This window comes from Triplophysa dalaica, chromosome 14 (genome assembly GCF_015846415.1).
Source record: "Triplophysa dalaica isolate WHDGS20190420 chromosome 14, ASM1584641v1, whole genome shotgun sequence".
Lineage (NCBI taxonomy): Eukaryota > Metazoa > Chordata > Actinopteri > Cypriniformes > Nemacheilidae > Triplophysa > Triplophysa dalaica.
The window spans coordinates 10,350,653-10,375,555 of record NC_079555.1 but is presented as its reverse complement, the minus strand read 5'-3'; the positions used below and the strand labels follow the sequence as shown (position 1 = coordinate 10,375,555).

Sequence of the window (24,903 nt, the reverse complement as noted above, 5' to 3'; positions counted from 1 at the left end):
GCGTGCGCAGTGGGCTTTAATAGCAGGTGCACACAGCATCCCCCCAAAAGCACAAAACGTGCCGCTTTCATCACTGCATCTCTGTGGTCGTGTGATTTGTCTAGCAGCGTAGATTTAGCATTTTTGGCAAATATTGGGCTTGTTTTGTCCTCGTGACTATTGTTGATGTGTTGCGTGTCTCGAGCTGTGAGCATCCCACAGAAGTGCTGCAACTATACTGGAATGTAAATATTATTGTGAGCAGCGTGACCTGTTTATTTAAATGCAAAACGACGTGTTGTATATACACTAATCAGCCTCAACGAAATGTGTTTTAGATCTTTTCTGCACCATTTAGCCTATCATGTGTAGGAGATGGATAAAAGCACATTTTATGGATAAATGTGAAAGTATAAGCAGATATGATGGGGTAGTTTTAAAATTGCGGTAAAAGAAAATATGTTGTTACTTTGACTTGCACATCATCAGCCTCACTCAGAATCTTGGCTGGTCCATCAAACATTAGGCGCCAGCAAAGCTCTCATAAACCACAGTCAAGGCAAGAGGACCTGATTTCAATCTCAATTTGTTCAAAGCACACGTCCCGTTTCCGAGTTCATTTTGAATTTATTAGAACAGCTCCAGATCCAGAAATTTTGGATGGATTTTGGCATGATGTCAACGTAACTCATCCATTAACAATGCACAGTTTATTCTCCAAAGCTGCCCCTTGGGCACTTGTAAATCAAGCAGTTTAGTTGAGTAGCGTAGAGGATTGCCTTAAGCATCACTGGCTGTACAGAAGAGCACAAAATCCTCCAGATTAAAGGAGGGCTGTTGTTCACCGATGAAAAGTGTGAGTGAAATATAGCCTTGCTTATTTTTTCACTCTTACTAAGTTTAACTTGCAGATTTTTGTCAGTGATCTGTGGTCTTGATATAGAAGGTTCGACATTAACCGGCAGGAGGCCATCTTTACTAATCATGTAGACAACTTCTAAAAAAAGCAAAAAGGATGAAAAAACATAAGATACAGGCCTAAAACATGCATTCTTTTTATAAGAGAAATAGGCATGCCTCTGAGAGTGTTGGTTCATTTTTTCCTCGTTGGAACTGTTTGTCTGAGGATTGTTGTTGTTTCATGTGTAGCTTGAATTGAAACGGGAGACCGCAGATCTCTTTCCATTACAGTCAATCTCACAGCGTACTGTTTCTAAGGCTTCAGAAGTCCTGGAGGACGTCGGCTCCTGGATGAAACACGCACTCCCTCAGGGTTTTCATACGGTTTCAACACATCAAGAAAGTCATTATGTGTTATTAGAAGGAATTCCCAAGACAATTTTCAAGAGCCACCTGAGTGAACCTTTAAACAGCCTTTATGACAAACGCAAGCTTATTTTTTATGACCTGTTGATATTTTAAGATTGTTGGGATATTGATTACTTTTTTAGTAACATGGAAAATATGTGTTAAGTAAGAAAATATGTTGGAAAGTCAGAGCAAAGATGCTGAGTAAATATTTTCTTGCCAGTGTTATATTTATTTGTAACTCGAGACATTTTTCCATCCGTGAAATATCAGAGTCTTATATGAAGAACTGAATATACCTTCTTTATATAATATATCATAACATTTAGAATTTTTACAATAACAGTTTTGTGTAAACGTTTTATTATTTTGTGGTCTCTGAGTGATAAATGTATAGTAGATGCCACACATTGTTAAAAAATACCTTATATTTAATTTTTTATTCACTTTTGTTATTTGAAGTTTACAGATTTCTGTCATCATTAATACACTCATTTACAAACCAGTATGATTTTTTTCTTCTGTGGTACAAAATTGAAGATATTTTGAGAAATGTCTGAGTGGTTTTGTGTCCGTTCAATGGAAGTCAATGTCATGTTATTTGGTTACCAACATTCTTCACCAACATTCTTCAAAATATCTTTTGCAATGTCCGGAAGAAAGAATTTCATACAGATTTGACATGAGGGTGGAACAAAGATGAGGGAATTCTCATTTTAGGGGAACTATCCCTTTAAAGCTCCTTTTGTGCTTTCATGCCATATTAAAACCACAAAAATAATGTTTTGCAGAGAAATCTAGATGTGCTTTCTTCTATTCGGTCTGTGCGATTCTGTAAAGAGTCTCAGGCAGGTAGGTGAGCAGCAGGGTTGATATGGAGCTGGAGTCGGTCCAGCAGCAGGTGTGCCGTGTGCAGCGGCAGCTCGTGTGTTGTCTAACACAGTGACGTAATGGAGAAGCTGTGACAGAGCAGCCTACCAGATTTACTTTCTCTCGCTGCAAGGATGTGGCCAGGGAACAGTCCGCCCTCCAGCTCGGGCAGGAGGGGTTGATAGTACGCAGTTATTGTTTGACGTCCTTTCTGCCCTTCGTTGATCCCTCTATGCTGGTTGTAGGCCTGCCAGCTCGCCCTCTGGGTTTCAGGACACCTAGGCGGGGGACGGAGCTGGTGAAAGGAGGAACTAGGTCACCCTTTTATTCTCTCCATTATTCCCTCCCTCTTTACCCCAAATATCTTGTTCCCACTATGCTGAGATTCAGTCCCTACAGGAAGTGCTTTCATCACAAGCTGATAGTTTGCTTTAAAGCTCTCCAGTGGGGATCTGGTTGGGAATTGTGCTGAAGCTTGTGTATTTTCTTTGGTCGGAAATAGATGGAGTGGAAATTGTAATCATTTCCCATTTATCTTTTGGACTTTGCTCAACTGATGCTGCAAAGATGTTGAAAAAGTATATGTGTAGCACACCGAAGCTGCACAACGCTGACTGTGCACATTTTGTAATTGGGTTATATATGTTACACTTTACATTTTTAGTATTATTGCAAACTTGCTTTACATTCAATAGCTTTATTAAATTAACCCCTTGTGTTAACTGTTCCACAATTACTCATACTTCTACCATTCATATTTGAAGATTGTGTTGAATGAACAGCTCTTAAAGGTACAGTTCACCAAAAAGTAAAAATCCTGTCATCATTTACTCACTCTCGAGTTGTCCCACATTTGTATACATTTCTTTAATCTAGGGCTGCAACAAACGATTATTTTGATAGTCGACTAATCGAACGATTATTAGATCGATTTATCGACTAATCGGCTATTATTTAAATGACTAATCAGTACGTTTTTAATAATTATTCAGCAACTAGTTAAAACATTGAGTTATAGATAATTTACGTAATGAATAAAATCAATTCAGCTTTTGAAATTTGTTTTAATGAACTTGAACCTACTGGTTACTCTCTTTAAGTTTGCTGATTCTGTTCAACTTGAATCACACAAATACTCTCTCTCTTGAAACTTTTAAATACAAATAAATAAAGCAGGTACATTAAAGGCATTTTTTTAAAATGTTAACTCTCTCCCTGTCAGCCTTTCAAAAAAAAGTTGCCAGCCTACGCAAGCGTTTTTTTACATTTTAACCAAACTTTGATGGCTCACAGTACATTTTCTGTGAAGAATATATGGACAAACAATATGTCCAATGAAAGAACACAGCCTCTGCTTTTAAACAAAGGAAACCGTATTCTTCAATCTTGATTTGAACTTTTTTTTATAACTCCTTACATGTGGGTAGGTTTCTTTAATAATGCATCACTTTGATTAAAAGATAATTTTGAGTCAATTCGTTTTTTTTGTCAAAGATTCCGCACAGATTACATTCAGAACAATCATTAAAAACCGATAAGAAATAAACTTAGGTTCTAGATTTCTGTATTTTCCGAAAAGTGTATAACAGCGCCACCTGCTGTACAGCAGTATAACCACTGATTGCCGTTATAACTCGTTTGGCGGGGAACCGGTTTTTTTAATGAAGAGATAAATCATCAATCATGTCGGTGAAAGAGTTAATGAAAAAGAGCAAGAAACAGAAGAAAATATTTTAAAATAAAGTCAAGATATAAGACTCCTATCACTTAACTTCCCTCTCTTATAAGGATGTTCCGCTCATGTAATACCTAATAGTGTTATAATAATCAAAACAGGCTTGACTTTTAAACTCGATCAAAGCTTTTTACTTTGCAAAACAAATAAAAACATAACTGTAATTATATGATTATTGTTGTTATTATCATTACTGTTATTATTGCATTCTCTCATAAAAAGATTTATCGCTATATTAGTTAGTTAGGTCTAGATTGAGGACACTCGCCTCTCTTCTGCTCATTCTCCGGGATGTTTCCTTTTAAATACTCTTAAAAGGAAACAAGGATGTAAAAAAGTCAAGTTCCGCCTTGCTTGCATTACACAACCGCATTTTGTTGTTTTCAATTTGGTAAATTTTTCCCACACTTTACTTGTTCGCATTCGTTTGTACTCCGCCATTATTCTCGCTGCGTGTCCTTCTACTGCGATAGCATTCAGGAAGGCTGCATTACACTCTAGCGCTACAGTGCCGTAGCGGTCAAATTTTGTTATTGCAGGCCCTTAAATTAAGTCACGTAATCAAACGACTACTCGACAACAAGAATATTTGTCGACAATTTTTTATTGTCGACAATGTCGACTAATCGTTTCAGCCCTACTTTAATCTGATGAACACAGAGAAAGATATTTGAAAGAATGTTTGTAACCAAACAGTTCTTGGCCACCATTGACTACCATAGTAGAAAAAATGACAATGGTGGTCAAAAGTGCCCCATATCTCTTTGCTTTCATACATTCTTCAAAATATCTTCTTTTGTGTTCAACAGAACCAAGAAATTTATAAAGCAAATTTTCCTACTATGGCAGTAAATGGTGGCCAATAACTATTTGGTTACAGGCTTTCTTCCAAATATCTTTCTCTGTTTTCATCAAAATAAAGACATTTACATAGATTTTGAACAACTCGAGGGTGAGTAAATGAAGACAGAATTTTTCATTCTTGGGCAAACTGTTCCTTTAAATGCATCTTCTTGATAAAATAATCAAAATGAACCTAAAATGAAAATAAATGATCTGCATTAGCTACTATGTTCCTAGAAGTTGTGCTGCCATGAATTATGCATCATCTCTATACAGTATCTGCAAGATAGTGAGCGATCATCGTAAGTCGTCCTTGCGGAGGCTGTATGAATTTTTCTGAGCCTGCAGCACTTTTGCATCCCTCACTGTTGTTCTCAGTGATTGCAGGCAATTTACAATCATCTCACATCTCCAGGTCACAGTAAAAAAGCGCCCAGGCAAGCGCGGCCAGGCTGCTGTTAACTGTGAGATCATGAGTGGCGTGTTTGTGTGAGTCTGTGTGGGGGAGAACGGGAGAGGTGAATCACAAATTAGCACACAGTCACGTAAATGCGATTGTCGTCTAGGCACAAACACAAATAATGAAGTATTTGTGCGGTTAAGGTTGTTATAAACCTATGCATGTACTATCCTGCACTGTCATTTTTTACTGTTAATTAAATTTAAAGGTGCAATGTGTGTAATATTTAAGAGGTTCTATTATAGAAATGCAATATTATATGCATAACTAGGTGTTCAAAGGTGTATAAACTTAAGATCTTAATGAAACGTTATGTTTTTGCTTACCTTAGAATGAGCTATTTCTATCTACATAAACTGTGGGTTCCCTTGCATGGAATTCACCATATTGTAGCCCAAAACAGACAAACACGTTTTGTAAATACGTAATCTCCTTAGGCAAATTAGCAAAAACGTGACAACATCTTAGTTCTGCGTCAGCAATGTAGTGCTTCGAAAGTGATGGGTGGAGTAAGTCGTTGTTTACAATAGACTATATGCACACTGGGTGAGAACGTATGTCTACTAAAATCGCAGCCAGGTCATAGCCGTTGAGAGAGAGAGAGTTGCCTTAATGGAAGTTCGCGCTTACGTGATTCATGGAGCTTCCAGATAGTTCCAGGAAGTTATGCTTCCTCTTCAAGTGCTTTATTTCTTTCTATTTTTTATTAATTACATGACTTGCATCTTAAATTGGTTAAAAGTTTATCACAATTGGTCTGTTTTGCTGCAGCCTTTAATTGTAACTTCCGGGACTATTGAGAGGCTCCATGATCCGCCATTGCTGTCAAAAAACTGTTCCATTGGAGTCCACGGAGTTGACGCAACTCTCTCTCCCAATGGCTCTGAGCCAGGTAAGCCACTACTCCTCCCAGGCTCAGATAATTTGTCATCAAACGTTAACAATATGTTTACAAAAAACGACAGCGCTACAGCTGAGCTTTGTTGAGTGTGTCTGTGATCAAAAGCCTTGAGTAAGTGCAAAAGTTGACTTTATTTTTTGTTTCATATTTGTGGATGTAGCCTAAAACGTATAGCTTGAAGCCCGTCCCATTTTTGGTTGTTGATGTATAATGTAGTGTTAATAATTCACGTGGTGAACCGTAATCCTAGGTGCATCTTGACTGAAAAGGTCATTGTTCCCTATGGAACAACGTGCGCCAGTTGTAACCAAGCGGACTGAGACAACAATTTCAAAAACTCTCTTCTATACATTTTGGACAAATTTACCACAATTTTTCTACGCCTTACTCTGATTTTACCACAGTTACAGGGAAGTTACAGCGTGAGCCTTTCATGGCTTATTGCTTGAACAAACATTCAATCCAAACAAGAGCATCTGATCAACTGTAACAGGCAATTTCATGGAGGTAAAACATTTTACCGTAAAAGCAAACCAACGCCCTTGGATTGGTCCCTTGTGAATTTGAGATGTTTCCGAATCATAACAAGACCTGATCTGTTATCTCTTAGCCTACAGCGTGATAACAAAGCTTTCAGCCTTCATATTCCTGTGATTCTGTGCGGGTATCTGTGCTTATGGTTTCTTGTGTAGTATAGCACAGATCTCTAATTGGCTCTTATTGCAAATGCACTCAATCATGATGCAATGTGATGTGGTGAGAAAAATGTTTCAAGAGCCATTTCATGGAAGAAAAAGGATTTGGTCTCGACTGTTGCAGTGTTATTTCTAGGTGAACGATCCCGTGGTGTTTGTGCTGAGCTCAATCACAATTAGAAAGCTTTTTACAGGGTCTGTTAAAAAACAAGGCACTATCTATGATCCCAAAAGCAACATTAGAATTAAACTGTGATTCATGGTGCTTTGACATCTATACTTTGTTGACCTTCGGCTCAAAATTGTATTTAACCCACCAATTGGTTCTGCTTTACGCAATACCTGAGAATCAGTGATTTGTGCCCCACTTTCACATTCATAAAGCCTCTGATGATTGTAATCCTGTTTCGAAAATAGGTTCGGGGCCTGATTTACTGCTGCTTTTCCTGATGTGGGCTGCTCCTCCACATCAGAAATCATCTTACGAGAGGATGATGAAGGAAATTAATGGCTCTATAATCTTCGCTGGTTTGACTACCAGCGTGTGTGAGTGTGCGCTGGATGGCTCAAAGATTCAAGCCTGATGTGACTGTAGCATGTGTGTGCACTGTGTTCGTGTGTTCCTATATGTGGGAGTTTGAAGAGGTCTTAAGTAGTGAACTCTCACTCATAATAATCCCTGGCCCTTTAAGGAGCTTTATTTTGAACGGCTCAGGCTATAAGTGGGATGTTTCTTTTTCGTATTTACCTTTTTTACTTATCAGTCCCAGCAGTAAAACTTGTGTGCAGAATATATGAAAGATGCCTACTTGCTGAAAGAAGCTACACTTGAAAAGTGAAGATCTCCAATCTGAACACTTAGACAGCTGTCATGGATAAAGTGGAGCTTGTAAAGCTACTTATTGCTGTCTTATGAGTTCTTAAATTTTCTGTAGGATCCCACAGGCATGTATGAAGGTCTATATTTATTTTTTTGTAGGATGCAACAGGCATGCATAGTTTGAAGATCCAAAGGTCTACCTTTATTAATTTAAAGATGGAAATAAGAATTTTGGAGATTTTTAAAGGATTTAAAAGGACTTTTATAGCATTAGGACCGGATCTCATTGCTTTCATTAAATAATACAAGGTGATCTAAGAAACATTTTCAAATTATTGGACAGGTTGAGCACTTTTCTCACTATTATTTTAATTGTATTTTTTTAATTCATCTTCTCATAAACAATATACTTTTCAATAACATATTTTAAATAAATCGTAAGTGGAAAAGGTAAAGCCTGAGTATTCAGCTTCATTCATATTATCACACAAAATTAATTAATGACAAAAAGTAAAATACAAATGTTTTTACCAACATATATCAATATTTTATTTTGTTCTATTTTTATTGTAAACAATATCCTTTTCTTACATATTTAATATACTTCTTCACTAAAAAAGGTAAATCCCAAAGCACCCAGCTTCAATCATATTAACGCACTAATGAAAAAAATGCAATTAGTGATGAAAATACATTTTATTTTACCAAATACTATACTATTCTACGAAAATTTCTTTAACAAACCAAGAATGAAAAGCTTGTATTGAATGTTGAGCAGTTAATGCATTGCAGGAAGTTGATTCAATAGCAAAGGTGTACTCATACACACGTTATCAGAGTTCTTAACCGTTGCCAGGCTGACTCCCCAACAGGCCAAAGTGTCAGCTAATAGTTTGAATATCCCCCTGCACACACGGGAAGAATAGACAAATGGTCCAGCTTACACTGCAAATAAATAGATGGAATCTTGTTGTTCTCACGTTGACCTTTCTCAACAGAGGCTTGAAATGGAAAACTGCCAGTAGTGTGGATGAACGTGGCAGTTCATCGTACAAAGACCTCATCATCCTTCTCCCACCAGCACCTGACCACATTCTCACTTTCCCACGCTGGCTGCTCGTCCCGACTGATGTTTCTGTTCAACCCCTCTGAGGTTTTGTGTTTAAACGCTTATAGAAATTCGAGGCATATAAAATGCTCCTCGTGTCCTTTGCCATTTCTTTATTTTCATGTCGTGCCTGTGTGAAAGGAATGTGTCTAGGTTACTCGCTGCTGGAATTTCTGTAATTTAATGCTGCTGATTTCATTGGTTGGTTCTTCTCTTTTGAGAAGACTTGACTTGTTTCATTGGCCAACCCTGAGAGCAGACCATGCTGTCTTCAATTGTATTGGTTAAAGTCTTTCTTTTGGTGCTTCTTTGTAAACTCTTATTTCGTGTCAGGAGCTCTTTATATAGTTGCTCTATTTTAGCATGCAAGTCTAATGCTTCGATCTAAACTTTATTTGACATGAACAGTCAATGTTTGCGTTCTTACTAACCCTATAGTCTTGTGATAGTGTAAACTAACTCTGTTGAAATGCTGTGCAACTTGTTTATAAATACTAGTTGGCAAGAGCAAACTTAGTGTCAGGTTTTTCATGGGAATCTGCATTACTTAAAGGGGAAATGACCAAAAATGAAAGTTGTACCATTAATTACTCGCCCTCAGGAAGTTAAACATCCCTAAGACCTCCGTTTTCCCCAAGAACTCAAGTTTCATCCATAGATTGCAACGCAACATACACACGAGCCTCATGATAGTTCATCCCGTGTCCGCATCGATCTAATTGCAGTAACTACGCAAAGACTGAAACTGAGAAAAATGCCTTTAAATTTTTTACAGCAGCCAGTAAAACGTGTTGTGGGTAGATAGTGGTAATGCATTCATGTAATGCCTTATTAGGACGATTTTTTTATAAATAAAAACCACGACCACTGATATGACCTTTGACCACCAAAATGCAGATACTGCACTCTGCCTTTGGATGACCCTACACAACTAAAACACTATTGCAAAAGCAAAGTTTAGTATCTACAAACTAAATGCTCATCCAGCTTTCTTCTTGTGTTTCTTACTACATGTTAATTGTTTAAAATAACTTTAATAATTCTATTGATGTTTGCTCGTTGGGAATGTTAAAATTGCTCAAAAATAAGCTTCAAGATTAGGAGTCATCTTGTCGCAACGCTCCTTTAATCACAAAGTTTTTCTCTTTCTGTTTCATAGCTATCTGTAAAATCCCCCAAACTGATTTGCAATGACAGTTGAAAAGCAGATAATTATTATTGAACAAAAATGACTGGACACTAATTAAACTAACGTTTCTGTTATATTTACTGATTATGAAATCAAATCTATAATCATAAAAGCGGTTGCATCCATTGTTTTGAGTTGGCAATTAAGGCTGACTTTATATGTCTCAATCATGTGATCTAACGTGGTTTTGAAATTGTGGATTGCAAACACAGGCGGATTGATTTTTAAAATTCAGACTCATCGCCATTGTAAATTAAATTTGATATCCAATAGCCTGCAGGTGGCGAACATGACCTGAGGAGGTATTCGTCATTAATCAAGAAGAAGAAGAAAGGTGGATTGACAACTACTTCTGTTGATGCCGGGTGCACGTGCAGCTATTGTTAGCTAATTGCGCATAACAATAACTTTACCAGAGCCAGAAAGCTTTTGGGGGAGTAACCCTTGTCACTAAAATTGGATTATCTGCCTAAAAGATGTCCGAATCGACGAACATCAACACAATTATATATCGGATTATCATTACGAGTGTCAGAGTGGATATTGGCTTCAATGGAGAAGGTAAGCTAATGTCTGTTTAATATTCTAAAGCTGTCAAGATTGAAGCAAGAGACTTTGTCACAGTACAGAGCAGATGTCACAAAGCCTGTTGTAGACCATTACAAAATTTTGACCAAATGTGCAGTTACTGTGCTTTGCCTTTGGATGTAGAATACATAATCGCATTATCCCTTCATGTTGTTTACATTATGCACATACGCGCTGATTGCCAACAAAACACAGACAAATGATATGACTTAGTTTGACTTACAGCGTGCTTTTTATGTCCGGCATCTTGACTTTGAGCGATGGGATGGCGGCATCTATCAGTTTCAAATGAGCCTTCAAATCTAGCGTTATATCCATTGGTAATATAACATTCATCACCGAAATGCAGTGAGCAAACAAACACAGCTAAATTTCCGTCAGCCGAGTGAAGCTCAGTTATGGGCGTGGTCTTTCTCACGCTGGCTGGTTGATGCGTGGGCATGCTCTTTCTCTCACGCTAGCATGTGGGCGTGCTCTTTTGCTCGCTGCATGAGGCATAGGCGTGCTTTTCCGGGAGAACGGCCAATTAGAGGAATAGGATTACTGTCTCGAAACAGGATTCCAGATTTATAAAAACTTTCCGAAACAAGTTAGAGTTCTGGTGTAGTGTATCGAGCACAGAAATACTACTACTCGTTTTTTAACAAGTCGAGCATGAGAAGCCAGCAAGTTTATCAGTGTAAAGAAGTCAGAATTCATTAAATGGCATTTTACCCCATCTTTAACATTTAATTGACCTAAAACTAGAGGTCTTTAAAGGATGTTGTTAAAACTTGATGGAATTTACTCAGTGACCACATGGGTTTGGCTAAGATGTTTGGTAAAATATTACACATTTAAAAAAAGGAAAATTACTTGGAAAGGGTGCTCAGGTACTTACAGAAAACTTTAAGAAAAAGCTATTGGATGAACTGTTACATTAGGAGACATTAAGGAGAGAGACGGTTTGCTCAGACGAACAATGCGTTGCTGCTATCCAGGCACAGAATTGCGCTGTCATTGTCCCAGTGCTGCTGAAGACGCTTACACACAGTCTGTTATGAATGCACATGGCATATGTTTAAAGCACTGGATTATTCTTTACTAGTTCCTCAGTTAAACCTACACAGCATGATGTTAAGACATGTGTGTGTTGTATGTCACATGTGGATTTGTTTGTGGATGTGTGGATGTAGCCGTTTGCTGTCACAGTTTGCTACCAGATCATTCCACACTGTTGCTACTGTGAGGTTATTAAAGATTAAAATGTGTGCTAGGTCTGAATGTTTCATGAAAAGCAACCTCACTAGTGCATGGCTGGTGTTTCCCCTTGTCATAATGCAGGGGTGATGCTATTGGCTGCCGTGAAAAACACGTTGTGACTGAACAGCAGGATTACACCAGAGTGCAGAGAGAGAGGAAGAGCACAAAATAGTGTGTGGGAGGACAGATTTATATTTATATTGAGATTTGTCACAAAACAATTGTTTTGATCATTTGTAGAAATGTGTGTTTTCTCAAACTGCATTTGCTAATAATAATCTTACTATGATGGCAAGACATACTCCACATACTTTACATTATGAGATATTCAATATTTATAATACTTGATTTTTGAATGGATGGTTGCTAGGTGGCTTCATTGTTTAGTTATTTTTATACTTTAAAGCGTAAAGGCACGTTTACAGCAAGGACATTAACTATAAAGATAAAGTGTAGAGAATATATAACAATACAGAAATGGATTATCATTAAGATCACTTTCAAATAAAAAAAATTCAGCTGAAAATAGAACATTTACAGCCAATCAAAATTCATAGAAATTTAAACATTTAAAATGTGAACCTGCAAGTTTAAAATAAATAGAACATTACAGTTTACCAGTGTTAATTTTGACAGCAAATTTTGATTTAGACACATTTTAGTCAACCCCATATGAACAAAATATGAAAAATATTTTAGTCGACTAAATATACATTATATTTAGTCTACTAAAATCGAAATGGTATAGCTTTCCGGCAGCTCAGTTGTAAGAGCATGGCATTAACAACGACAAGGTAATGCGTTTGATACCAAAGGATTGCACATAGGAAACAAATGTATAGGATAATGCAATGTAAGTTGCTTTGAATAAAAGCATCTGCCAAATGCTTAAATGTAAATCATTTACTTTGTGTAATTAAATCATCCGTACAAAGTTTCAACTGTTTTGATATAATTTACTTCACCTTAGAACGAAATTAAACCAGGTCATTGGTTTATTTTTTCAGAAAAAAAACAGTAATTAGATATGAATTGTTAGAACACAGAACATTAGACCATGAACGACATGTTCCAGTTCATTCAATCTCATTTGACTCAAATGACTCGTTAAGTAGGGCGTATTAATGCAGTTTATTCAACCAATGAAACGCTCTGAACGCTCTCAAACTCAAACGCTATTGGCTCATGACATGCATCTTTGAAGAAAATAGCTGCCGCACTGTCTTTGCTATACTGTGTGTTCAGACCAAACGCGACTTGAGCGAATGAATCGCACTATTCGCGCGTTGTTGGACGCTTGGACATTTTGAGTTTACTCGCTTCATTCGCACGTCAAATCGCAAGATCCTTTTTTATTTCTGTTTCGATAAAAGTAAGATGTATCGAACAGCTCCAGGTATCCACATACAGCAACGATGATTATGTCCTTCATTGTTGTTTCTGATTTTTGCCTCCACTAGCAACATCATAATCACATCAATACTAGAGCAAGCTCCTGATTGGTTTACGCGGCGCCAATTTTCGCCAAAGTTCAAATTTTTTAACTCACGCGAACGCACAATTCACGCTATTCGCGCTGCAAGTAAGTCTATCGCGTCTTTGCATTGACTTAACATGTAAATCACTCGCGTTTGGAAGAATATTTTCTTCTCTTTTTATTAGTTGCAAAAAATGACAGTATATTTTTATTACAGTTTTTGTCATAATGCAATCATTTTTATTTAGTTATCGTCTCGTTTTCGTTAGTGAAAACATGTCGTTAACGAATAGTTTTTGTCTTAGTTTACGTCAACGAAAGTAACACTTACCTTTTGTTAAATCCGTATAAAGTGGTAGACAGAAGGCTACAGCATAAACATTTTCATGTTACAACTTGGCGCAGTGATATTGAACTGTAATTCGGTTGAAAGATCTTGAACTTCTTCGTAGGTATGCGTTTAAATGAAAAATAATGGAACGTTAGTCAGCCAATCAGATTAAAGCATTCAACAGCCCGGCGGTATAACACAGAAGGAAAACATTCGACCACTATGTCTGCTTTATTATTGTAGCAGCCCATTGTTTCTATTCCTCAGATCCACAGGGAAGGTTGTGTTTCAACCTGTTTGTGCTCTTCTGGAGTATTGATAACCGTTGTTATTAAAATTGCATTGTGCCTTGTGGATTGTTATGGGAATAGTAATTATAGTGAGGATAGGTAATGTTTCAATAGAGTTTGATTTCATTCAATGTGACGATTTTATACGGTCTACATAAATCAAAATGTAAGAATTCAGTTTTTTGTGAATTCTTAAATTGACAAACAGACTTTGTTTATTTCAAAAGGGATGTTAACATGTATAATGTATAAGATAAAATGAAATGTAATGAAGCATAAACTGAGATGTGCATTAACGAAAGGTAGTTATATGTAAGGATCACATGGATCAGCATGGATTTACTTATCGATCCGGTCAGGTTAATGGTGGTTAGTGGCAGTTTAGCTGGTGTAACCATGTTGTTCACCAGCAAAAAATGCTGTATTTCTGATGATGTCGATTAGCCAGGAAGCACTTGCTGATAAGGGACTGTGATCTAAAACACAGCATATTTTTGACTACAAGTAGGGCTGGTTTCTCAAGGTCATAAAGTACATTTGTAAATGCATTAGTGGCACTTATGACAGGTACACAAGTGAAAAAAGAAGACAGATGAAGACATGATATAGCCTACTGTACAGTAGGAACTGGAGAATAAAACCGAGAGCATTTTTTTCCCGAGATCATTTATCCAGCACTTCGACTGTGTCTGAAAATGGAAAATAGCTTTTATTAAAAAGCAAGATTAACATTTCGACATGGCTTGTTGGTCATATTCATGAGCTTGAGTGCCGTCTCAAAAGTCTTAACAAGGTGGTTGAAGCCCGGAGGGGGGATTTCAAAGTGGACGCGAGCTGTAGGGGGTAAAATTAGCTGCTACTGATTGGGCGTGCAGAAAGCCGGGCGAGCAGAAATCATCTTTTCAAATCAACAAAGGTAGATGAGTATCTCCAGTAGCACTGCTGTGCTGCACTAGAACACACACAGCCAGAGGCTCATCTCTGAGATGCTTTATAGGAAAAGCTAAATAAGAAGGTAACTCGTTTTTACTGATAGTCCACTGTAGATATTTTACAAATTATAAGTAAGTTTTCAACTTCTGCTGCTCTGATGAGAGTAAGTTAACGTGTAGATGCAAAATGTTGTGCGTTAGATATCTATGAGGCGGACATATTTTGATTGTACTTTTTTAACATACAGTACAAGATGTTATTCTAGTCTTAAAATATTATTAATGAATCGGTTCCTTTTAACAGTTTGTTTCCATGAATTTAGTGGACCTTTTACATTATAGGAGTAGTTCCATCTTCAAAATGAAAATCCTTGTAATTTCAAACATGGATGACTTTCTTTCTTCTGAAGAACACAAAAGGAGATATTTTGAAGAATGTTGTTAACAGCCCCCCATTCACTTGCATTGGTTTTGTGTCCTTACAACAGAACTGAATGGGGAGCGGTGCTGTTCTGTCACCAACATTTTTCTTTTGTGTTCTACAGAGGAAAGAAAGTCATACAGGTTTGAAATGACAAGAGGGCGTGTGAATGATAACAGAATTTTAATTTTGAAGGTGAACTACCCCTTTAACGCATGCATCATTTTATCATAATGCTGAAACAACTGATATGCATAAATGAAATGAAAGTCTGAAATCTTTGTTACAAATATATAATATCAATTTAGCTTTAAACTTAATTTGTATTTCTGTTAAAACAACCTATATTGTAAAATGAAACAATTGCATCTCCCCGTCTCTCAGACACGTATTCCCTCCATGTTTCTGTCTTTCTTTCCCTTTCTTCCATTCCTCTGGAAGATGTTCGTGTCCGTCTCTGCAGGGCTTACTCAGTCGGTGATCTGCTTTCTGTTGCAGTGGCCCTCTCATTTATCTCAGCGTTCAATTTCTCTTTACTTCTAACTCTTTACTCTCAGGGTTTTTTCAAAGAAGTGCCTCAGCATTAAGGAGGAAAAATCCATTAAAAGTGAAAGCTGTATAGGGCTGGTTAAAGTCTTTGTTCTCCTGGTTTGATAGATATACCAGATATCTCAGATTCATGTCTGTTTCGCTCTGTATTTCCATCATTGTTGACACTTGTATGTAGAGGGCATGTGTCCTTGGGTGTTCTGTACTCTTGTGAAATATTAGGTGTCAGGTGAGGGGAAATATGCTGAGACATCAAGGTGAATAGACAGTCATAAATATCAGAATCCATTTTGTTCTCACTTATAGTGTGCGTCAGCGGATGTACACAACCTTTGTGATTAGTGTGGCTAAATTTCATCCACGAGGAAACTTATATAGGAAACTGCTGGTGGCACAATAAATGCCTTTTACTTCAACAATATCAATCCTTGTGTTCTTCTCCTTTCCTGTTTCTCGCCTATCCATCCTTCCGTCGCAGATGTTTATCGCTGTGGTAAGGGAGTTACATTAAGAGAGTAATTGCAAATGCAGCATAGAGGGCTTCTCATGTGTGAGTGAGGGTATCACATTTGTTCTCTCAGCAGTGGATGTTTTTCTCTTACTTTCTTCTTTCATCAGCCGAAAAGACTGACAGAGCTCTATAGGTTTCTCAGGTGTACATGATGAGAGTCAGAATATAAGTGATGCCGACAGGAGGCCACGGAGACAGAGGGCACGATGATACTGTATGCTTTATGTGGGCTGGACAATCTAAACAATCAGAAAATATTGCTGGTGTATTAAAACGTTTTCAAATTGATATTATATTATTGTAACAAAGCAACACAACAATGGTAGAAGAATATTTTGAAAACAATGCAAATGTACAATTTTCATTTATCAGTAATGGATCAAAATAGAAATCTCATGATTAGTTACTTTCATGAATCTGTAATCATAATTATGTATTTCATTATTTATTCGATTCATTTGAAGAGCACTAATGAGATGTTGTGTGTTTATCTCTTCAGTCTCAAGAAGCAGACTTGGGGGGAAATGCATGTGTGTGCTGAATACATGTGGGTGGTTGTGTGTGGGAGAAAGCAATATTAAAAGTGCTTTAAGCGTTGTTTTTAATATCATACGTACATTGTTCAGCTACCTCAACAATATTACCGACATTAAAGCGCGAAGAAATCACACCTATCACTGTGATAGCCTTGGGTCAAATGTGTGGGGTGAACTTGGTCTTGACTCCACCGGGCTCACTATGGTCCCCTGTTTTACGAGGTGACTAATTCGTATTCATTCGTACAGTCTCATTTTTTTATTTTGTGCAACCTGCATTTGCCCAAGTGGCGTCAGGTTTAAGGGTGGGGATTTGTTGTTGCTTTTTTTAATAATCGTATATTCATGATTTACATGGTACAAATTAATGTGAAAATATTGTTTCCCTAGACTGTTTTTTTTAATTTTTTGATAGTGACACGTCGTCAAGAAAACATTCTTTCCAGGCTGCACGGTGGGCTGCATGACAGCCGAACAGCTCGGAGAAAGAGTTAAAGAGCTTCTTCCGCAATAAAGCAAAATACACTAATTGCATTTTTTTGGACTTAATTTCATCCGCTGCACTGCCTTTCCTAATGATGATGAGGTAATGTGCTGGAGAACACACACTAAGCTGTCACAGTGGGTTTTGCATGTACAAAAGACCCCAAACAAATGAATTTACAGCGAGAACATTTGCATGTTAAGCAGGGCTTTAGTGAAATAAACTCTTCATCGAAATAATCTGAGCAGAATGAAAAAGTTGAGTCATGATAAATATAAAATACAGATACCACAAATGTGTAGCAGAGCCGGGATGGCAGTGGATGTGTTGTGAAAATATTAATTGTGTAATACAGTTACATTATGTGTTTATGGGTCCCTTGTGTGGAGGTCTGGGGTCTATGGTGAAAAAGTATTTCTATTTTTAATAAAAAATTCATAAACTCATAATTATTTTATCATGTTTAGCTTTTTTTTGCTGACATAACCTCATATTACAGGGCATGCACCTTAATAAAGTATATGTCCTCATCTGGGGAAATTAATAATCCTGTTAAAATAAACTCTGTTATAAACTAATTTAATACAGTGAGGTCCAAAAAATCACAGACCACATTGAACATCTGTGATGTTTTTAATAAACATAAATGCAACATTTTTAAATTTAGGAACAAATGATCAAACGTCAATGTTTTGACATTTACACATGCTTGATGTTAATAATTTGTCATGCTCACATTTCCTTCCATTCATTGAAGCACACAAGATAATCTTTGGGGCATGTTCAAATCATGCTGAGATAACATGGATCATCAGGTTTTGCACAAATGTGTAGAGCGAGCCCATGCCAGACTGAGTGCATGCTGTTAGTCAAGTCACATTTTCATTCAAATTGTAATGCAATTATTGCAATGAAAAATTTATTACATTGGAAAAGAATGCGCCGTTTTCGCAAAGAATATTCCCTTTTTGGTATTTGGACCTCACTGTATGGAAAATATTTTTTTTTCTGGCCTTTATTGGTTTGCATGTGATGACCTGATGAAATAGGATGTTATGTTTTATGTGATGTATGACGCCTGATGACAGACTTTTGTTGAGCACAGCAGATTTGTTAAACATACAACGCATTTATATACAGTGTACACACACATTGTGTGATGTCATCGTATCTGAATTTTTTTGTTTTATTTCTGTTTTTCATTTTCGCAATGAAGCTTTACAGTAAATATATATTAGCACAGACAGTCGAAACATGTAGCATTAGCAAATAGGAAATATGTAGAATATACAATATGGCATATGTAAGAAATCCTATTTTTGTACAGAACTCCCCTTGAAACCCGCGGCAGAATTTCATTAAAGTGGCGTCCTGTTGAGTGAGGTAGAATGCTTCATTTCTCATATGACTCCCAGGCTTGCTGAGATACTGTATGGTGAATGAATCCACTCAAACGTCAGTCGTGGAATAGCACAGATGTGTATTTAGCTTTATCCAATCGTGCTTGCAATACTAAAAATTTACTTCATCAGTATGTTTGTTTTCTTTACCATAAATATATCTAAGCTTCCCTAAAACAGCAAATGTGATTGACACATATTTACAGAATATATTCTGAAGCAGTTTCATTTTATTTTCTCATTGGTAAATATTTTGTACTGTTTTAAGCAGGAATCTAGGAACATTTAGAGAAATATGAGCAGATGTGCCTTTGTTGAAAATTTGTTTACTGGAAAACCCAAATACATTTGTTTGACAGTGTGTGTGTGTTAAGCAGAGGTTGCCTGCCATATGGCTGTAGAATGGCAGTCTGCAGGGGATTGTTTCAACAGTGGCTGTAATGCTCTTGCCCTGGCATGGCACTCTTAATAATGTTCCCCAGGGCTACAGCAAAGAACCGATGGGGAGAATAGAAGTATGCTTTTAAAGACAGCAAGACCTCTGACTTCTCCTGGCCTTCATTTAGCTAAAAAAGAATGAAGGCCAACCTCAGGCTTTCTGTTCAAGCTTCATAAGAGCTATAGACCTATTTGGGGGCATAAGAAGTTAAAAAAGCGGAAAGTAAAGGCTCAGGATTCGGCTGGTTAGCTCCTGCTGGAACAGGCCATAACCATTCTGAATCCAAAAATATCCTTTTACATTGAAAATAGTCAGTGTATTGTAATGGATTTTTTTAGATTGCTAGCATTTTATTTTATTATTGTAGATGTTTTACCAATGCTTGATTCTCTTTTCTTGTGCGAAAATGTTAAGACTATTATAAACAAAATCTACTACTAAAGAGGGGAATGTGGCGCTCAACAGAGCTTAACAAAGTCTCATGATGTTCTTGAGGTAGCTGAAGTGACCTCAAAACAGGTGTTTTTAGAGTAGTTTGATTTTAAGAAACAGAAGTTTTGGTACGGTTGATTTAATTGTTATAAAATAATATTTTCGTGTTAATATGTTATTTAATGGGTTAGATGCTCATGGAGCGATGTTGTATATCAACTAAAAGCTCTGTTACATCCGGCGGACGTAGCATCCATTCGAAACAATGGCGTTTTTCACTCGGCTGCTTTAAGATGCACATAGGATTGCGGTCAACGACGTGTGTGAAATTATCCGAACACATGCTATATTCACAAATATGAAAAAAGCTAAACGTAAAAGCAAACTTTTGCAGTCTTTTGAGGCATGATTACATAGGGATGTAGCAATGTTCAGCTGTAGTGTTGTTGGTTCGCTGAAATTTGAATGTTTTCTTACTAAGCATATCGTCATCACTTGATGAAAATTACCTCTGCGCAATGAGAGCGTAAGTGGACTAGCTGGCTGAGATTTTAGCGGAAGTACGTCATCGCCCCGTATGCATACTCCATCGTGATTTTAACCAGCGATTACAGAAACATCCCTATTCCTAAATTCAAGTAGATAGTACTTTAGTCTTGCATGACTGAAATAACTGCCCGTAGGGATTGGAATCAGGACCGCAGAGTGCCACGACTTCTCTAAACAGACTTTGATTTTACTGCAGAATGATTTGTCAAATGACATTTTATTTAGCGCAGATGCTTTGCTCAAACATGGTTCATCAAGCAGCAATAGCAAATTTTAAGTCACTGACTAAGCATCATCCGAGCTATCAAACCGGGAATGCTAATGGATGCATTCCACCTGCTAATGTATACTTGCTCGACAGAAACCAGAAAATAAACTCGTCCTGTGGTTAAAAGCAGTGCCAATCTTGTTTCTGCACCTGCTACAAAATACAAAATAATTAATCAGAAAATGATTTAAGCTTCATTTAGTCCGCCAGGCATGAGTCACCAATGCTAGACTGTATATTTAATTTCATCAGCTTTTATCAGCAGGTTTAAGACAATAACATCTCAGTATAGTTTTCAACAGTCACCAGTCTTCCTCCCATCCTCCGTCACATCTACTGAGCACATTGATTTTCTCACATGTGGAGCTGCATGCCAGACAAGGCCTTTCAGTTCATGTGTAAAACAATGATTCAGGTGGTGGTGCTAAATTGAAATTCAATAACCTTAGATCAGCAGGGGTCGATACCTATTGTTAATGTGATTTCAGGCTCTAATACGGGTCCTAGATACTGTGGTCTATTTTTAGCCTGCTGCATACATTTCCCACAATGCAGGTGTGGAGCCTACGTCACTATTCCTTACTACTGGCTAATTAAAAGTAATTGTTTTTATAAGTAACACTAAAAACAGTGGAACTGCGGCTTGTCACAATATTTTACCTCTCACATAAGATGGTCATGTTTCTCCTGTCAGCCTCCGTACATCGCTCTGAGCAGCTGCTCTTTTTGTCTATTTCTGGAGCCTAAGCTGCTGTTTTTGGTCTGGATGCCTGAGGGCACGACAGACAGGTGAGATGCAGCTTGCCTGTTGTCTTTTGACAAATTTCGCAAGAGAATATGGCGTGGATCCAGTTAAAACCAGAGGGAAGGAGAGAGAGATTGGCGGTGAAAGTATGACTCAGAGTAACCTGGCTCTCTCTTAGACACTGAATCACTAACACGCTTTATTGATGAAATACTAGCACGGACCGTACTGTGCTTGTTCTGCTGTTTTAACTCTTTACCTCAGTGCTTTTCTCACATTTAGGTCCTGGGTAGTCTCAGCCTCAGACGTCACGCCCACGGACTGTTGGCTAATCGTCTGATGCATAAGGCACACTTCTCTGGAAACACTTCTGCACGTTCAAAGTCATCATTTGAATGGTTGAATTTGACAGGATTTCTGGGAGACGTGCGTGTCATGTTTTTTAACAGTCTGCCTGGAAACAACACGAAGCTGTCTAATCTAAAAAGTAACTTGTCGTGTTAACAATGGTTGGTGTAAGATTTCATCACGATTGATTAAATGCTTAATTCTTAAATGAAGGCCAGGTTCACGGCATAAACGTATAATCGTTTTGTTGCTGCCAACACTTGACACGTTCGTGAATTTACACCGGGGAGATTTCCACACCTCTAAACGTGATGTGGCACAAAACGAAACGTGATTGGTTGCTTTACCTGTCAGTCAAATGAGTTCCAGAGCTATGCAAAACTCGGTCCTGGGTGACATGTCATATTGGTTTAAAGGTTAAATGTGTAACATCTGTGGCATTAGTGGCACCAAGTTGCCAAATGACAGTTTACCCAAACACCGACCTGTCATTAGTCGCATAACAGATTCAAACTCACTCTATAGGATGAGCAAGTTTTTCATCCTTCTTTTCAATATCTTAAAGTGATAATTGGTTCACCCAAAAATAAAACTTTTCTTTACTTTTCTGCAGAATACAAAAGGAGATATTTTTGAAAATGTTGTTGTTAACTGGACCCCATTGACTTGCATTGGTTTTGTGTCACGACAACAGAAGTAAATGGGGTCCAGTGCTGTTTGGTTACCAACTTTCTTTAAAATAAATGATTTTGTGTTCTGCGTAAGAACGAAAGTCATACAGGTTTGAAATGACAAGAGGGTGAGTCAACGATGAATTAATTTTTTTGGGGTGAACTATCACTTTAAGACATGGCAGTGCATAAACCTAGATTTCCCGATATGCAGCCTTTATCATCAGCTTGTCAATATATCACAACACATAGGTCAGAAATATCCGTCATGCATAACTTAATGTTTTAGGCTGTGCTGTTCCGCTCAATTGTACCACACTTTTCTCCTTGACCACCGCTTTCCTCTCTGGTTCCCGGGAGATTTACTCAAAGAGTGCTCTGTTACTTCAGGCATTAAATGTCCTTCATTATTAATGAGTGTATCATACAGTGGAGTTTGTGCACTGATCTGAGCACAGTCCACATGACTACCGTCAACGGGATATAAAGCATGTCCTGTTCCACCTTCAGTTTACCAGGAGCCAAGTAGAATAACTATTTTAATGACATCTTAATGATGCCATAACCATCTTGGGGATGGATGAACTAGTTTCGATACGGACTTTTGTAAATGTTGCTGGCCAGCACAAGATACTTTGAAATAGTTGAGAAGATTGTTTGCATTGAAACAATACTGTATGTATATGCAGAAGGCCTGTATCTGTGTTTTCTTTAACTTAGCCCAAAAACTTTTTGTGTTGTGACTTACTTACCTAAAGAGATAATTGCTCATATTTGAATGTGCTGGTATCAAAGAGCTTACTAAAACTAGTTGAAAGCTGGTCACAGTATTTGATGAAAGGTCTAATATGCTACATTCATAACACACGCATTGTCATAGTGCCGGGCTGCTTTCTCAAGAAAAACGTATAGTTAAAAACTTGAATTATTATTGCAGTTTGACATCGATAAGAATTGTGATCTGTGCCTTGAATACAGTTAAACAAACTTTGTCTTAAATATATTTTGTCATTATGTCACAATTTTGCTTGACTGAGGGATAAATACTAGAGGAAAGAGAATGAATATAATAGAAAATCAATATAATTGCTTGGGAATAGCAGTGGAAGCCACGCCTTCAAGGAAAAACATTTTTATTCTATTTTTATTCCTTTTTTATTTTTTTACCTATGCTATTGAATGTGCATTGCATGTACCAGCCTGAAAATCCGAAAGAGCAGATGTGTTAATTGCATGTCAAAACAATATCATATGTGTCATAACAGATAACATATTAGTCTTCTAGATTTATTTTTGCAATAACCCCAAAGGCTGTAATTGACTGGTGAATTGCGTAATGGAGCGTACCACAAGTCGATTAAAACCAACCCAGAAGCGATACCTGTCTGCTAACCTGGAATCTGAGTGATGGTGAAGTGGCGTAATGTGATTTCCTGCCCTGTTTGTGGCTGAGCACTGTTGTTATATGCTCTTTTCCAGAAATCACAGAATGAGAGCGAGAGAGATCGAGAAGTGCCATAAAATAATGCTGCCTGCATGTGTAACAGAAATGTGGTGTGGAAGTGGTGTGTCGTACAATGCATTAGATGGAGCATTAACTTTATTATTACACGGTCAATTATATTTTGATGTAAATGAGCCATTAAGAGGGTCTTTTATCAGCCACATGAATCTTAAGATGAGGAAATCTCTTATTGATTTGTATAGAATGTTTTTAAAGTGTTATCTATAGCAAAGCCATCATCTATCTTTATTTGCATATTGAATATTTACAGTTTCTTTCACGCAGCATTTGCAGCTGACAGTTAACGAGTCACATGCTTAAAATCAGGATGATAACGCAGAATGGCTTGAATGCAGGTTTTGGTTAATTGCAAAACCAAATCCTGCATCATAAGCTCACCTACACTGATATTTTCTTCAGGAAATGCAAATTCCACACTAATAAATGATTTGCAACGGCCACAATGCAGCAGAGGCATTTATAGAATCAAAAGGCTGTCTAAAAACATAGCAAGCTATTAATGTTAATAGTACCTCGGTGGACCCAAACAGGAAATATAATAAAATGCATTACGGTAATGTGAGCCAATACAACAATTCAAAGCAGAGCAGATTGTTTTATAATCGTGTATTCAGTAGATTTCTTTTTTTAGACCGAAGATGTTGATCGTCCTTAGACTCTTATCATTCAACTAATATAATGAAGGATCAAGAATCAAATTAATTTACTGTAAGTGAACAATTTTTGTTGAGATCTTTCATTCCGCAAGGTCACTGCAGGTGTGCATGTGCGTCAAATCAGTGTTTGTGCTTTTCCTGCCTCTGTGAGGGAGCCGAAGAGCTTTTGTTAAACAACAATACTGTGCTGGAGACTGTTGTGAGCATTACCAGAATGCTGATAGTCGGAGATTTGCTGTTAACCGCAGATGCTTGTATTTGGGAGGCTGGTACATGAATGACTGTTATTTTAGGTCTCTGATGAAACAGCAAAGTGTTAGTTTTACTAAGTACTACTTTTACTTAGTTAGTATTCGGGTATTCGGGAATGTCACCTCTAGGCATGTGCTGAAAACCTGTTTTATAACTACGGTAATTTGTGTTGTGAAAAGCTACGGCTGGCTGTAATACAGTTCCAAAGGAATGAGCTGTTTGGTGCAGGAATATTTTGTTTACGCTTACTTAGTTGTTTTCTCATCTGCATTTAATTAATTTATTTATATATGGATGGATGAATGCATGTGAGTTTAATGATTGGAAATGCATTTAAAAGAAGACTAGA

The 24,903-nt window shown here is 37.4% G+C and overlaps 1 protein-coding gene across 2 annotated transcripts in view; it reads left to right on the top strand.

Annotated features, from left to right (window-relative positions):
• Positions 1 to 24,903, top strand: part of LOC130435364 (FERM domain-containing protein 5) — an 84,232-nt gene that overhangs the window by 379 nt on the left and 58,950 nt on the right. The window lies entirely within an intron of this gene.